Here is a 15,557-nt window from a genome sequence, read left to right as displayed (position 1 = left end):
CTGCTGTTATTTAGGCACAGAGAAAGGAAGTAGCGACAGGCTAGCTGGTTAGCCGGTCTGAAATCACACCGCCTGCGAGGAAGGAGGAATTTTTATCCCCCCAAACGATTCTTTGCTGTTTAATGAGCGCGTTTAAGTGGTCTTCGCGTTCCCCTCTCTTTCATTTCAGGTTCTTTTCTCCTCGGATTGAAACCTTCAAACTGATTGAGCTTTGTCTGTTTGGGACTTCACCGTTCTTAGCCTGCGTGCTGTAAATCAGCCTTATTTTCACCAGAGGAGAAAGGAGAGGGGGAAGAAGAGTAGATTATTATTTTGTTTTATTATTATTATTTGTCAGCAGTTGGTTGAATCGCGGGGAATGCTTTTGAGGATTACACCGCGACGATGAGAAAAACAGACGGCAAAGGTACGTTAAAGTCAGTTTGCTTGAGCTCGTAGCTTTTTACGAGCTCCTTCTTTCATTTTGTTTAATGAGAACGTTTTTACAGTAAAGTCCTAAATGTGTTGTAGTGTTTTTACTTTAGTTGCTGTTGCTATGTGTTTTATTTTTAGGGTTACCAGGAACATCATTGACGGAGCTGTTATAGGAAGTTAATGTGAGGCGGCTCATAATGCGTTAACCCTTTCACCGTCCCCCTTCAAGCCCCATTTTAAGACACGCTATCAGGCAGTATTCCCAGTTTTTGGACCGGTTGTGGTGATAGCAGCATGTCTGTTTGTCAAAGCATGTCAGTGACACCCAGTAGCGGAGCTGCATCCGTTGTGTGAACGTCCGAGAATCGAGGCAGACTCGTTGCAGTGCAGTGTCCGCGGGCCCGGTTAGGTTTCTGTCACCGGGCTTCTCACAATGAAAGGATCCCACTTGTTTTGTGTTGGGTGACATAAATCCAGCCAGAATTATCCAGGAAGTGTCAGCTGTTGTTGCAAACTGTCGTGCATGTGGCACATGAAGACATGAGAGATTGTAGCCCTAATTCATTATTGTTGCACAATCAAAGGTGACGTCTACTCGTACACAGAGCTGTGCTAAAGCTCGAGTCGACCCTCGTTTCTTGTATTTTGGTAGGAAAACGAAGGAAAAGTTGCAGCGATTTATGGAAAAGTGCAACTGTAAATCTAAGTCCGTTATACAGGGCAAACCACAGATGGCCCAATTTTCTAATGAGCCTGAAAACCAGTGTTTGGTATGATTTCTTTAAAGTAGTTTCAGGAATAGTTCTCCAGGCTTGTTCAGAGTTCGTCCTTGGATGCTGATCGCTTTTTATTCCGTTTTTGTCCCGCGGTGTTTCAGTAATGTTCAGGTTCGGGCTCTGGGGTGGTGATAGTGGTTTTTGTGACTCACCTTGTTGGTACAAAAATACTACTTCATGCTTGACGAAATGGGACCAAATGACATGTTTTTGCAACAGGCTGCTATCAACAAGTGCCTAAAGACACAAACGGCTTCTTTGCCAGGTTTGCTGTGTGGGGATGATACTGATTCATCTTTTGAGTTATGTACCTTTTTTATGCTTTAGTGATTCATAGGTCAGTGACACAACAAAGAAACAATAAGAAGATGGTCTGGTATGAAGGCTGCAGGCAGCTCCAGAAAACTTTTATTTATTTATTTATTTATTTAGAAATTGAAAGTCTAGCTCCTTGGAGACAAAATATAAAGAAATGGGAGATGACCGCATACTTTTTCTGTAGTATTAAAGTATTCTGTGGTACTTTTATTTTCATATCAAGCTTAAATATTGCCTTTATCTCAGGACTGCATTGCAGCGAGCCAAGATTCAAACAGTTAACTGACTGTCTGGCTTAGTAATATCACTAATCACAACCCCTGCATAACTTTCCCACCTCTCATTTGCATCTGCTTTGGGGAACTACTGTTAACTCAGTTTAAAGGAAATGCCTGGTGGTGTTATCTGGGTAACATTTATAAAGAGGTTTCCCAGTATTGTTTAAGTATAGTCATGTCCAAATGTGTGCAGAACCTTAATGAATCCTTTCAGATCACTGCCTCTGTGACGACTGCTACCGTCTCAGTGGTGGGAAAAAGTAATCATACAGCGCAGTATTTACTCCCTCCTTGTTTCTGTCTTTCCATTTCTCATTTACTGAATTGTGGTTTAACTAGAAAGTCCTTTGCTGCAATTTTGCATTCACACTTCCTTTTGACACGCTGGTAATCACATGCTCAGGAATGGGTTGAAATAAGGGGACAGACCAGAAAGTGGAAAATTATAGCTGTCAGCTGGTGTAGGGGTGCACAGCTTCAAGTTGTTACCTTGTGACCCAGGCGTTATAGAAGTGGGTGGGGGAAAAACTTGTTGACAGGAGGCTTTCAGTGTTTTCATTGCATGAGCAGGTGTGTCACAATTTTCACATGTTGTTAATTAAAAGGTTTAGTATAGAAATATTAATAATGTTGCTGTACGTGTTAAATGACACATTTGGAAACGGTCCCAATGACATGTGTGAGTAGCTTTTACTCGCTTGTATAGTATCATTAGTATAGAAGTATGAAGCTTCTGCATGCAAAAAGAAAGTGTCAGAACAGCTCTTGGACCCTTTAAGAATAGACTTTATATTTATTATTAGTTTTATTATTTAGATAAATATCTGTCTGAAGTACAGACTGTGTGGGAACTGCGGGGTCTTGGATCATTATATTTGAAAATTATTTGGGGATAGAAGGAATCATGACTGGAAGATGAGCTTTGTATGAACATGTGGATTTAAAAAGAGAAATGGAGCCCTTTCTTTATCTCGTATTGGCTGATCCCACATAGACCTGTGACATTATCTCCAGTGAATTATTAAAACAGGTCCAACATGCAGGGGACTAGTGCTTGTTTGTGTTAGTCTGCATCACCTGGTTAGCTGAAAATATAAACTATAATATTGAAGCTCAAAATTGATTACAGTGCAGTTTTTTAACCCTGTAAATTTCATCTGGTTAGGTCCTTTACGAGGCCACAAAAATGCTTTAGTGACAGCCTGTAACCAGTTTTCAGAGTAAGATTACAACAATGTGCACGACTTCATTAGATTTAATGTTGTTTATTGTGCCGCTCAGCCGATAAACATCACCTCATAATTTTATTCTGTGCACAGTCACTGCATGTGTAATATTTTGCTGAAACAAGGTGTTAACCACATTCTCCAGCTGTAATGGGAAGCTTTTGTGGGTGTGTACAGCAGATCTGATTATATGGGACCTGCTGACCGCGCAGCGATGCCAGTTAAACATCAGGATATCGTCGGTGTCCCCGTCTGTCGCGTTCAAAATTAAATGAACCCCCCGATCCCCGAGAGAAAGCTCAAAGATTCGATTTGCATTTATTAAAAATGCTTCCTGTTTTATAGCTATTCATAGAAATGTTGGCTATTTCCAGAAATGGGATGAATGCCACTGTGACTCAGATGTGAACACACCGTGCTCTTTATTCTCACATAAATCCAAAGCAGAGATGCAGTATTACTCGGACTCTTCCCCCACTTTACCCAAATTCCCACCAACTTAAATTTTTGCAAACGGCCAAACCCCCCAAAAATTATACAGACCTCCTTAAAATGCATGTAAACGTTCAGCCAGTCCACAGAATGGCCCTCTGCCATCCTTTGAAAGAAAAGAGCCATATGGCCCCCACTAATGGTTTGTTGTCTCCAAACCCCGCTGCAGATCTGACAGTGGTTCAAAGATGGGGGAGGGGACCTAAAGCCAGCCACATCTCCAGATCAGCCTTCAATTTTAATTGTCTAAACATCCTGTTGGATGTAATTGCGTAAAATTGTGAATGTAAAAGATTTGCTTCGATATCGCTGAGCTGTTATTTCTCACGGACTGCGGGAGAGCTAGCTTTCATATTCGGCTTTGACTGATTAAATGTCACTCGGTGTGTTAGTTCTTCCCACAGATATCAGTTTGTAAACCGATAGAGCTGTACAAAGCCATTGGCCTACTTATTTTAAATGTATGTAAAATAAATGCAGAGCTGTGGCTGATTGGGATCATTAAAGTGAACCACATTACAGGAACTTTTGTTGTTTCTAAACGCTGCGCTTATCAAGCTGTTTTCTGCAGCGACACCACAGCCAGGAAGTTGTTTTTCAAGGTTACGAAGGGGTAGAAAGCAAATACAAATATACTGGTATATTTTTACATTGATGTGATGTAAGATTACTTGTGGTTAGCTAGTTACTCATAATCATCTTATTTTGAACTGGTGACTTGAGACGTGTGAGGCTATTTTCTCTTGGCACTCGGCTAAAGCGGCAGTGTAGCTTGCAGAGGATCGGCCAGCACCTCTGCCTAGTATATCTTATCTCAACTGTTTTCATGGTCACATGTTTTGGGGGAGGGTTTCTAAAAGTGAATTACTCAGAAGCTATTTGGTTTCTCACACTACTCATGATCAGAGTGAGAAATTGGGTTAAAATGGCCACTGCATCCACTGCGTTTTCAGTTTTTCAGAGTGTGTCTGCATCCTTCTTTTACTTTTAAAGTTTTCTGACAGAATGAGGACAGGAGAACAGGTTGAGCTATAGCGGGCTGTGGTACCGCTGTGTTTGCTAACAAGTCACTGTTGCAGCATGCGTCGTCTGTACATGCAGCTGGTGTACTGGCATATACAGGCTACCTGTGAAATGATGCAGACACCTGCAGTCCCGTGACACTGCAGAGCAGCCTCAGTAGGTCGAATAGATCAGCCACCGCGGCGATCTCTATATCCTGTAAGCAGTGGGCAAACTTGAATTGAACCGAAAGAATCACAGATTTATTTTGGGGACTTTTACTGTGGATAATAAAACTGTACTGTACAAACTGTGATTATATATAGAGGAAGTTGTTGCACCCACAGCAGATGTTCCTCACAGGAAAATCCCTTACTCTCTCCTCATAAGTCGTAATCAAATCTCATTACTGGTTTTGTTAGCAGGGATTTGATTTGTTTGAGTATAATATCTGTTCATCAACAGGTCATGAATAAAAGGAAAATGCACAGATTTCTGTTAAATGCGCTCACACAATCACTCTTATTCTCTAGCTGTTGAACATGCTCGTGCTGTGTGTTGTCACCCGGTCTACATACTGCAGCATAGTCACGCAGTATAAAACCTGAATGTTTTATACTGCGTGAGGTGTAGAAGGCACTGGTAAGGGCTTGGCCAGGAGAGCCTGACATGTAGAGACGTGCGTGCGCGGGCGTGCGTGCGTGCACATACAATGCTACTGAAGAGGACGGGCTTCACTCTGACTCTTTGTGGGCTCAGGCAGTTTTATAGCATCATCACTCAAAGATGACATACCAATCAGCTGATTGTGATGAGTCCGACTTTCTGATTCCCTTTAGTGTTACTTTTTCACTTGGTAAAGCAAACTGGGAGTACGAATCCATGCAGAAAGAAGAACTGGGACACCAGCATGCGCCCATGTTTGTGCTTTCTGTGCATTGCAGTCTGTTACAGAAAAGCTCCGGCCTCTCTGTGGCAAACATCAGGCAAAAAGCTTTGCTTTCTGCAGAAACTGTTAGCTGACATTTGTAGCATGCAGTCATGGTTTTGTTGAGACTGAACTAGGGAGTGAGTGAACAAGTTGGTTTATGTAAGCAGCCGAAGAGACGCAAAATGAAGGCGAGTGGTGGAGTGTTTCAATTCCAAAAAGTCCTTGGTAACTCTCCTAGTCTGCTCTTTCAATGTGGTAAGCTCAATTTATGGGCTTTATAAATAGTCCCAGCTGTAATGATAGGGTACAAGTGAGGAAAAGGCAGGCTGATCGTTTATGGATGGCCTACTTACAGTGCATTTGTTTGCTGCGACTTATTCTTCTCTCAGTCATCACTGCAGCTGTCAAACACATCACGTCAAGATGAGAAGTCTAATTTGGATTATTATGATTATGACGAATGTGCCAGTTTATGTTCTAAGTGTAGGCGCAGTAATAATCTGTTGGTTTATCCAAAATATACAAATCAATAATTTTCCATAGTAAAAGTGCAAATTGGTCTAAAAGGTGCACTTAAACCTCCAGCAGTTCAAGTACAGTGATTTCGTATGCCATTGGATTCAAGTCAACGTGCTGCATCACGATTGTTTACATTCAGAGACTGTTTGCGTCACCATGGCAACCATGCGAACAGGCTTTTAGAGACGCGGCAGCTTTTTAGCCCAAACCCGGATCGTTGTCTTAACAAACTTCGTAAATTTTAATGACAATTTGTTAAGTTCATAAGGTGATAAAAGTGATGCAACTAAGGAAAATAAAACCCTGTGGCTTCTGGTGTGAGCAGAGAAATGATTCATGCCATCAAATGTGGATCTTTTCACTCTCTGAGTAGAAAACATACAAATCAATAGATTAGAGGCTGTGTTTCTCTCACAAACTGCTGTGAGGCTGTTTTGTTATATTAGCCGGCTTTCTGATTTCCAGTCTGACATGTCTGGCTGGAGTCTTTCTGTCACTCCTTCCTGTGTAGGAGGTTACTGTCAGCCTGACTGGTTGATGGCTGCGGCGAGCTGTAACCTCTCCCTCCATCCTCTGCGTGGTCACTGATCCCGTCCCTTGGCTCTGGATTATGGGCGACAGGGACACACCCTGAGGCTTTATTTGCTGTTGCTCTGCGCCTGAGTGTCAAATGTTATGGTTAAGCACGGTTAATAAAAGCCAGTCGCATTCTGTGTTGAGTGAATCTATGGTGTGTTCACAGTAGGGCCGCCACAAACGATTATTCTGATAGTCGACTAGTCACCGATTATTCGACTAATCAGATCATCATCCATTGGACGTACAGCATACACCAGCAGCATCTGCTCTTATCTAACTATCATTAGCTTACAGCTTTAAGTGTTTACGGTGCTAACTAACAATAAAGACAAGATGATAGTTTATTAAATTTTAATGAAATTTTCAGATTGTTTCGGTGAAGTTTAATAAACTCCTTGCTATCTAAAATATAACAGGACACCGGAGTAAATTCTCAAGCATCTCACACTTCTGATAATCAGCTGTCTGCTTGACGTTTATTCAGCTGTGTAAAAACTATAACTTTAATCTCAGCCAAACCGATTTACTCAGGAACAAATAAAATTTAAAAAAAAAGCCAAACAACAACATTTTAAAGTTATCTAAGTGACTCATATGTCATGTTTAACCTGAATAGCGAAAGACGGCGGTGGGTTTGAAAACGATTAGCCGGGAGTCCGGTGTTCTCACGGGGCTAGTGACCTAGCCCCCGGCTAGCTATCGAGCTAGTGGGTAACAGACGTCTCAGAAAACGTCGGAGCGCTTTTGAAAATACGTGGTGTCTTGATAAACTGAGCAGATATTTGAGGTTTACACAGCTACATTCTCGCCTGAAAATATGTTAAACGTTTATTTTGTGACCCAGAAAGAATAATAAGAGTAATATTAAAACTAACTAGCTGCCGCCATTGTTGGAAACTGAGCTGGGCTGCGCTATGAATTCTGGGACACAGCTGCTTCTTCTTCTTCGGGGTTTAACGGCAGCTGGCATCCTTGTACATGCAGTGCTGCCATCTTCTGTTTCAGTCCGTTATTACACTCTTAAATCCTGCTACTTATTCCTGCGTCTTTTGTGATCTTACAAAGCTTCAAACGACGCGTCGACTATTAAATCAGTCGTCGACGATTTTGATAGTCGACGTAATCGTGACTAGTCGACTAATCGTGGCAGCCCTAGTTCACAAGGTGAAATCTTAGTTTTTCTACCCGTTTGGTTCTCCTGTATGCTCACCAGCAGGATCACCTTTGTCACAGATACATTTGACTTAAAAATAATACTTAAATAATCTTAATTGCTGTTTCCAAAAAGCACGTTTGTCCCTTATCTCAAGTGCTAAATGTGTGTCTATTGCCCCTGTTGTACTGAAGGCACCTCTGTAGTTTAGCTACCACGAAAGGTCAGTTTAAATTGTTTTTCTTTTAGTTTACCATTTTAAAAAAAGCTCATTTTAAACAACTTCACTCAGATTCTTCAAGTTTCAAAGAGCAAAAAGCAGAAACTGGGTTGGACTTGTTTATATGTTGGTGGAAGAGGACGTTAGCATCATTCCTTAGTCATTCCTTTTGGAATGACCTGAGGGGAAAAAGAAAAGGATTATTTCATCCAGGCTGGGCAGTCTAGGTGACAAATCATTCCTGTTGCCTGTGCCAGGGTAGAAAGAAGCCAGTGTTACAGAGGACATTGGGAAAAGTGGCACAGATTGAGACTTTTGCTTACAGCTTTCCTTACAGCACCAGGTGAAGCACGGGGAATTTTACACAAGTAAAATCCCGTTTGTTCAGTTTGAGCAGATGTCCATTTAAACATGACGTAGTTTGATCTTTGGAAAATGCAATACCACATATCAGAACTGCATTTATTTTTTGGTACAGCTTTTCTTACGTTTGTTAGCTTTTTATTTCATTTTCGTGTGTGTAGCGTGGACATGTTGGCACAGCTTTGTAGTTTAAGGGTTGAACTGTGTGTCCCATTGTGCCGACTGCAGCTTAGTCTCACCACTGGATGCCTGAAGGGCTGTGGAGAGTAACAAGAGAGGGGAAAGAGAAAAAACCAAAGACAGAAGAGCACAGACGAGGGAGGCATAGAAGAGCCAAGAGATGGAAAGAAAGAGCCGAGCCGAGGGCAGGAACAGTAGACCTCGGCTACGCTATTGGCTGAACTCCAGTCTGCCGTGTTTGTTTTTGCTCTATTTTTACCGTGCAGTCTGACACTGGTCACTGATGAATGGCTCTATATGTAAGTTGCATTTCATCTCACAGAAATCATTCAGGATGTCTGGCTCAGGTGGGAGTGTTAGGAGACATGATGCGGTCCATTAAGGATGGAAGACGAGGACTGGAGAAGAACATGTGCTGTTTGGAAAATAGCTTTAGTGTCTCGTCAGTTGAGCGTAATCCGGGGTTCTTGTGGCAGTGGTCATAAATTTATGTCGTTTTGCTCTTACGTTTGTGTTCGTTAAGCTTTGCGGAAATGTACGTGGGTTGTGTTTGAACAACACGATTCTCGAAGTTGAAACTGAGGTCAAAGCGTGTACGAGACACTGGATGAGTACTGTTAGTGGCTTTAAGGTGCATCCAAATGGTTTAAACATGCTGTTGTGAACCACAGACACTACATCTCACTTTCTTTCCTGCTGTGTTGTTTCTACTATGATCAGCTTTGTAGTACGTGGCATTGTTCCCACCTGTCTGGCTGTTTAAATTTCACCTGATGAACAAAGGCATGCGTCTTGAGTGTGGCATGTGAACTGGCTGTGGGAGTAAGGGATTGTACATATAGTTGGTGCAGAGCAGCGACTATTCTGGTGTTACAATGGAGTCATGTGTTTGGGAGGTGTTTTTAGTGCTGGTAGCCCACATGAGTGAGCGTGTACAATAATCCCCTCTGTTTGCCGCCTTCCCTTTGCTTCCTTTTCTCTCCTTCCTGATTTCTGTCTGCAGCTGCCCCACATCTCCAGATGACATACTGTAGGTTTGTGCTTGCGATAGCAGTTTATTGCGCTAAGAAGGGGCGAAGCATTTCCTATCTAATAAACACAAGCGAAATGGGCTTGTGTAAACCAGGTTGCATCCAGAAGGTGGACACAGCAACACAAAGCAGCATATTTCACACCAGAAAGCCCCTCAGAAAGATGCTAATGATGACTTCCTATTTTAAATGCGGAAAAAGTCCAAATAGAAACTTTTATTGTGAACTCTGGTGAACTCGGGGTTTTTCCAAGTAAATCTCATTAAATGCTCAAACCTTATAAACCGGTCCATGACATGGGACACAGTACAGTAAATTCATGGAGGTCAGCAGATATTTTCATGAATGATTCGGAGTAATCAGATTATTAATCACTTGGTGATTCAAATGTCAGCAAATGGTGAATAATAGCTTCTGAAATCAAAGTTGCATCTGATCAAATGAAGCGAGTGTTTGTTTTTTAATAAATCACTAAAAATGTAACAGAGTGGAAACATTTTAGCGCGATCTTACTTCATTATTAGTTATTGACCATTTTGTCAAATGTAGAATATATTCAAGGATTAAAGGAGGTTATGCTGGTATTTGTTGTTCTCTTCACCGTAATAAACTTTTTTAGTCTAGGAAGGAGAAACAGCCAGCATCCTGGAAGAGTTCACTGCCGACCAAAACTGGTTTATTAGTCGTACGTGGCTCCAATGACTTGTCCGGAAAGCCCTCCGGAGTAACGTGTCGCCACCAGCCAGCGTGGTTCCCACAGCAAGCCAATCGCACCGAGCAGCAGCTCCTGGGTTGCATTATGTCAGACATGCAACAGCCTCATTGCTCTGGTGTACTTCATGTGCATGCTGCTGCTTTGAATCTAACGTTTCGGCTCATCGCGCTGATCGGAAACATATTTCTCCATCCTTTCCTTGGATTAATCTCTAGGTGAAACATCCTTGGGATTGGAGGCTGTGCAGTGCACACGTCGAAAGCTGGGATATTCTTTGCATGTTTATTTGCATTAAGATCACGTTTTCGCTGTTGCAACTCAATGCCCGAGGTTTGAAAAATAAAAAACACTCCTAATATTTTGTGTTACATTCGTAACTGTTTTGTTGACCTTTCTGCTTCACTCGCTGGTGCTTGCCCTCTGGTCTGACCCGCCCGGGTTACAGACTAGTAAAGAGGCATTACATGTAAATCAGAAACACCTGAACACGGGCTTTTTATAGTCCGGAGCGCTTCCTCAAGCTCGTCCGCTCTCCTCTACTCGAGGAGACTTTGCATCTGGACCGAGTTAAACCAGCAGCACCAAATGTTAGACGGTGGGGAGCAGAGGGGGTGACCAGCAGGGGGTCGAATGGGAGGAGCTGGAGGTAACTCTCTGACAGACAATGATAGGACGGAGGCAAAGGGGCACAGCAAAGGGAGCGGTTACAAACCCAGCAGTGCAGATCAGGCTGACGGTTGGTGAGACGAGGGGGAGTGTAAGGCCGTGGCCTGGGCCTCCTGGATTATTGCGGCGCTGTGAAATGTACATGAAGTAATAGTTTACAAATGTCAGCTCTCCTCCACAGCACAGGACGAGAGACGAGGAACACAGCAAAGACTGTAACGTTGTTTTTAAACCTCTGTGGGGGATTTGGGGTCATACCTTCCTCCGAGGGATGTCAAATGAACAGCTGCCCGTTTGTCAATACATGACTCAGACACATGATATTGGGAGTAGCAGATCAATGCGGTGCACTCAGATGACCATGTTATAATTGATTAGCACCGTCCATCACAGCTGTGGACTGCTGGCTAACTCTCATTTGGTTATGGTTTTGAAGAACTGGGCGCTCGCTGTCATGTTAAATATTTATCATCTCTCAGCGGAGTTTGAGTTTATCATCTCTAATAATGTCTTCCTCTTCTCTTCCGTGTAGCGGGGAAGATGACTGTGACCGTGAGCTCTGTTGAATGAATGGGATAATATCATCAAGTCAAAGACTGGATCCCTGTGGCTCCTCTCTCCTTTATCCTCCTCTTTAGACGGAGCAGCAGATGCTCCTCGGCTCTGGTTTTATTGTTTGTGGCTGGCCAGCCTGGGAGCTTAAAGACGGAGGGGGAGGAGATGAGCTTTCAGTGCCCTTTTCTTCTTCTTCCTCCACTCTCTCCACAGTTCTCTCTCTATATCTGTGCTTGTCTTATTCAGCCCAGTTGGTGACTGTTGGATGAGTTAATTCCCTGATTGAGGTTTTTGGCCCCTTTAAACAAAAGGCTGTGTCTTTGAATAGACCACATGGCTCTAATAGGAGCCATTCACTGCCATTTTGGGTGCAACTGCACCTCCTATAGAGCCTCAGCCCTGAGGCTGATTTACCACCACTCAGCAGCAGCAGGAGCAATCTCTGTCTGTCTTTCTGAGTGCGTCTGTGAGCATTAGCCAGAAACCACATTCAAAGTTACAAACGCACACACACACAGTGAATCTGAGCTTCCTTTTCGTCGGTGTCACAGAGCACAATGCTGCCTCGCTTTGGCAAAGAGCCAGATCCTCTCATCCCCGTTAGGTCATGCAGAGACAGCGTAGCGGTGATGGATACCTCGGCGGCCCCAGCTCCGCTTTCCCTCGGGACAGCAAAGGCACTTTTCTCGACAGCATGGAGGCCAGCCGCGCAGATGCTCCCCGTAACGGCTGCACGTAGACTCGAGAAGATAAAGTCATTAGAAAATCATCGTAGAACTAATGATTACATTTAAGTTCAACTAGAGCTGGGCGATAGAACGATAACGATATGTATCGCGATATAACTTTTACTCGATAGAGAAATTAAGCTATCGCGATAGACCTCGCCGCTCTTGTCCTCTTAAAAAAAAAAAAAAAAAAAAAAAAAAAAAAGGTCAGCCGATCCAAATTCAGTAGCGCAGAGCCGAACCAATCACAGCCGCAGCGTCACGTCGCGTGACTTGTTACGTACAGCACAAGTGCCAAGCCGCACGTGTGTTTGTTTGGGAAGCAGCCAGCGGGTAATGGAGGAAATGAGTGTGCCGACTAGAAAAATCAACCGAGCGTGACCGAAGAGAAAACCGATGATGGTTCCAATGAGATTGTCGAACGGAAGAGCCATAGAAGTTCCGTAGTGTGAAGGTATTTCGGCTATTTCAAGTCTGACAAAAAACAGAGTAGCGTGCACTGTAAATTGTGCCGAAAGCAAGTCTGGAAATACAATAAACTGGTGCATGCGTCACACTGTGCGCCACGTTATTGTTTCGGTGAAATGAATTTCTACAATACTGTTAATTCTACTCTGCAGTGTTTAAATGCTTACATATACACACAGTTACTGTCCCTCCACACATACGACTCGGTTCTGCTTCTATGCCCCAGCTTTGTTTACTTTTTCCCACCGAGGCTTCTAGACTTCTGATTGGCCAACATTTCTGCACGGTTAGGAATCTAGCGCCACCTGCTGCTTTGGCATGTTCATAGCAGCGTTTTCCTTCATTTCTGCCTTTATGTGTGGACGGGATTATTTTTTACAACGAAAACGGAAAATCTCCGTTTTCAAAAATACCCGTGTACGTGTGGACGTAGCCTCAGTCTCTGACTGGAAGCGCTAATTCATCATTCGGCTTTTGTCAGACTAAAGTAACTGTTAAAACTGTTTGAAAAGCTCAGCTATACAACAAGGAGAGATTGAGAATTTCCTTTTAGTTCTCAGTTTATTTGATATTGACAAAAGTTAGTCAGTTTTGTCTGTTCTTCTGTAAAACAAACTAAGATTTATTTTTAGAATTAATATTTTGTTTCTAAGTGGAATTGACAATTTAGTCTGTTTCGTTTGTTCTATTTTGAAACTTAAACGCTTTAGCGGCTGCCTTTTGTGTAGTTTGCAATATTTGCCTTTATTTATCTGAAAAAGTCTCATGTTCCTTAAGTACATCTACCCTGTTGAACTTATTATGGGAAATAAATATTTAAATAAAAACAAGCTGCTGATTATTTCACATTTTACTTGTGAGCAACGGCACATTTAAATCTTACAAATATAGTTATTTGGCTTATATCGTGATAGATATCGTTATCGCCTGAAATGAAAAAAACATATCGCGATATGAAAAAATCTCATATCGCCCAGCTCTAAGTTCAACACAGATGTTCAGATTGTTCAACAATTTCCTCCACTTCACAAACACATCTAAAAAAAACAAAACAAAATGCAAAGCTTTATTTAACGTTTTGTCGAGGTTTGGGGATTGTCAGGATATCTGTATCAGAATTATAGATGTCAAAAATAAAGTGGTCGAAGTAAGAAATCAATGAACCTGAAAGGAGAAAAAAACTCCCACCAGCAAACTATACAAACCTAAAGTACACAGTCACGGTTTTGTGGAGGGGGTGTAAACGTGTGCAGAGCTGTATGCAACGTTTTTACAAAACTGCAGAAAACGTTTCATTGTGCTTTGATTGTTTGAACCTCTCCGACCTTTCATGAGTTTGGTTCCACTCTGAAACGTAGACGTATGAATCTGCCAAAGTCTCGTTACACTGTCACTTGGTGAGTCACATCCACAAGCGTCTGCTTTTGACACTCACGATGAGCAGTGTAATCTTCACTCATTGCAACAATCACTCAGTACGTTTTATGAAGCCAGTAGGTGTAGTGTGAGCAGCTCATGGGTCTGCACACGGTGCGTTCGAGCGCAGCACTGAGCTGTAGGTCTCGTATGTTCTGGTCATCATACATATAAGATGTATGGAGTGCAAATCTGTTACAGCGCCACTGAAGCGTGGCGTCACTACATCTGTATAAGAAGATGCTAAATCTCATGGTATTGTGTGTGTGTGTGTGTGTGTGTGTGTGTGTGTGTGTGTGTGTGTGTGTGTGTGTGTGTGTGTGTGTGTGTGTATTTAAAAAAACAAAAATCCCAGATATGTAAAGCAAATATCTTCTCAACAAACAAGAATAGCAATAGTAAAGTGCTATGTGTGATAGACCAGCATAAAAAAGATAACGGAGACGATGTAATATAAATATAATGTAAACAACCTGGTTGTTCCAGCTCTGAAAAAGAATCCTAAGGCTCAGCTTCAGTTCAGTCTCCTCTAACGGTCATGTCCGTGGAGCGTCATGTCTGAGGTGGGAGCTGCTTGCAGCTATGACTCATGGGAAGCATCAGGCATCTTCTCATGGCGCTGCAGAGGAATGTTGGGAGTCCACACACACACACTGCTGACATCATAGCCTGCGTCCTTGTGAGTCCCATAGTATTTGAAGTTCATGAGCCTTCTGCCTCATCATATGTGTCATTAAACCATTCACTTCCTGTCAGCTCGTGTGTTGTTACTAATTGGCTGAGATGTGTGTGTGTCCTGTGAGGGTGTGTGTTGGTGTTTGGAGCTCCATTAGGGGTCAGGTTTACCGTCTGTAGCGCAAAGAGCACAATGTCCACAAGTTTCCAAGTAGGATTATAAAGGCTACACTAACTTTCCATATAAAGGCAAAATATTTATTTTCTCTCTTCACTAATCAGCGTCGTTCCTCGTCTTCTCTGGGTGGACCTTTCTTTGAATGTGGCTGAAGTGGATGGAGGCAGGCGAGGGACTAAGACCTGGATGGCTTACTTCACTTTTCCAGCAAAAATTCTTGTTTTACTGCCAAGTCTTGCTTCTGTTATGATGAAGTGCTTGTTTTATTAAGCTATTTGGTCTCTGTGCAGTCTGTCACAGGGGTAATCGACTTCTTCTGTACTCTTTCCTGGATCGTGTTTATCATCGCTCTTTTAAAATCGTCTGAAACATGACGTATTAGAAGAACCGAAATATTTAGTATAAACAGCGTAGCTCAATGAAATGTTAACCACACAACTGACTTGAATAGTTGTGCAAGCTGTGCATGAACATGTAATGAGTGGGCGAGGAAAATAAATATATCAACATTAGAAAGCCTCTTGGCTTGAGATACTGTAATATCTGCAGGAGGTGGTTTATTAAATAGATGTTCCCCTGGATGTCCAAACCTTTGCACCTGCTACAATTACTTATGAATTTCTATTTGTTATTTTCCCATGAAATGAAGATTATTGGGCTCCTTCAGTTTTTAA

At 42.5% G+C, this 15,557-nt stretch overlaps 1 protein-coding gene across 1 annotated transcript in view; it reads left to right on the top strand.

Annotated features, from left to right (window-relative positions):
• The window catches only part of myo9bl (myosin IXb-like), a 57,001-nt gene continuing 41,444 nt past the window's right edge, over positions 1-15,557 (top strand). Inside the window, exon 1 of the mRNA XM_085348752.1 lies at positions 1-406. The gene's annotated coding sequence lies outside the window, so the exon portion shown is untranslated. The remainder of the gene's footprint in view (positions 407-15,557) is intronic.

This window comes from Diplotaxodon limnothrissa, linkage group LG23 (assembly GCF_057381915.1).
Source record: "Diplotaxodon limnothrissa isolate DT_005_m linkage group LG23, D_limnothrissa_male_GT1.1, whole genome shotgun sequence".
Classification (NCBI taxonomy): Eukaryota; Metazoa; Chordata; class Actinopteri; order Cichliformes; family Cichlidae; genus Diplotaxodon; species Diplotaxodon limnothrissa.
The sequence above is the reverse complement of the archived record's forward strand: the minus strand, read 5'-3'. Positions and strand labels throughout refer to the sequence as shown.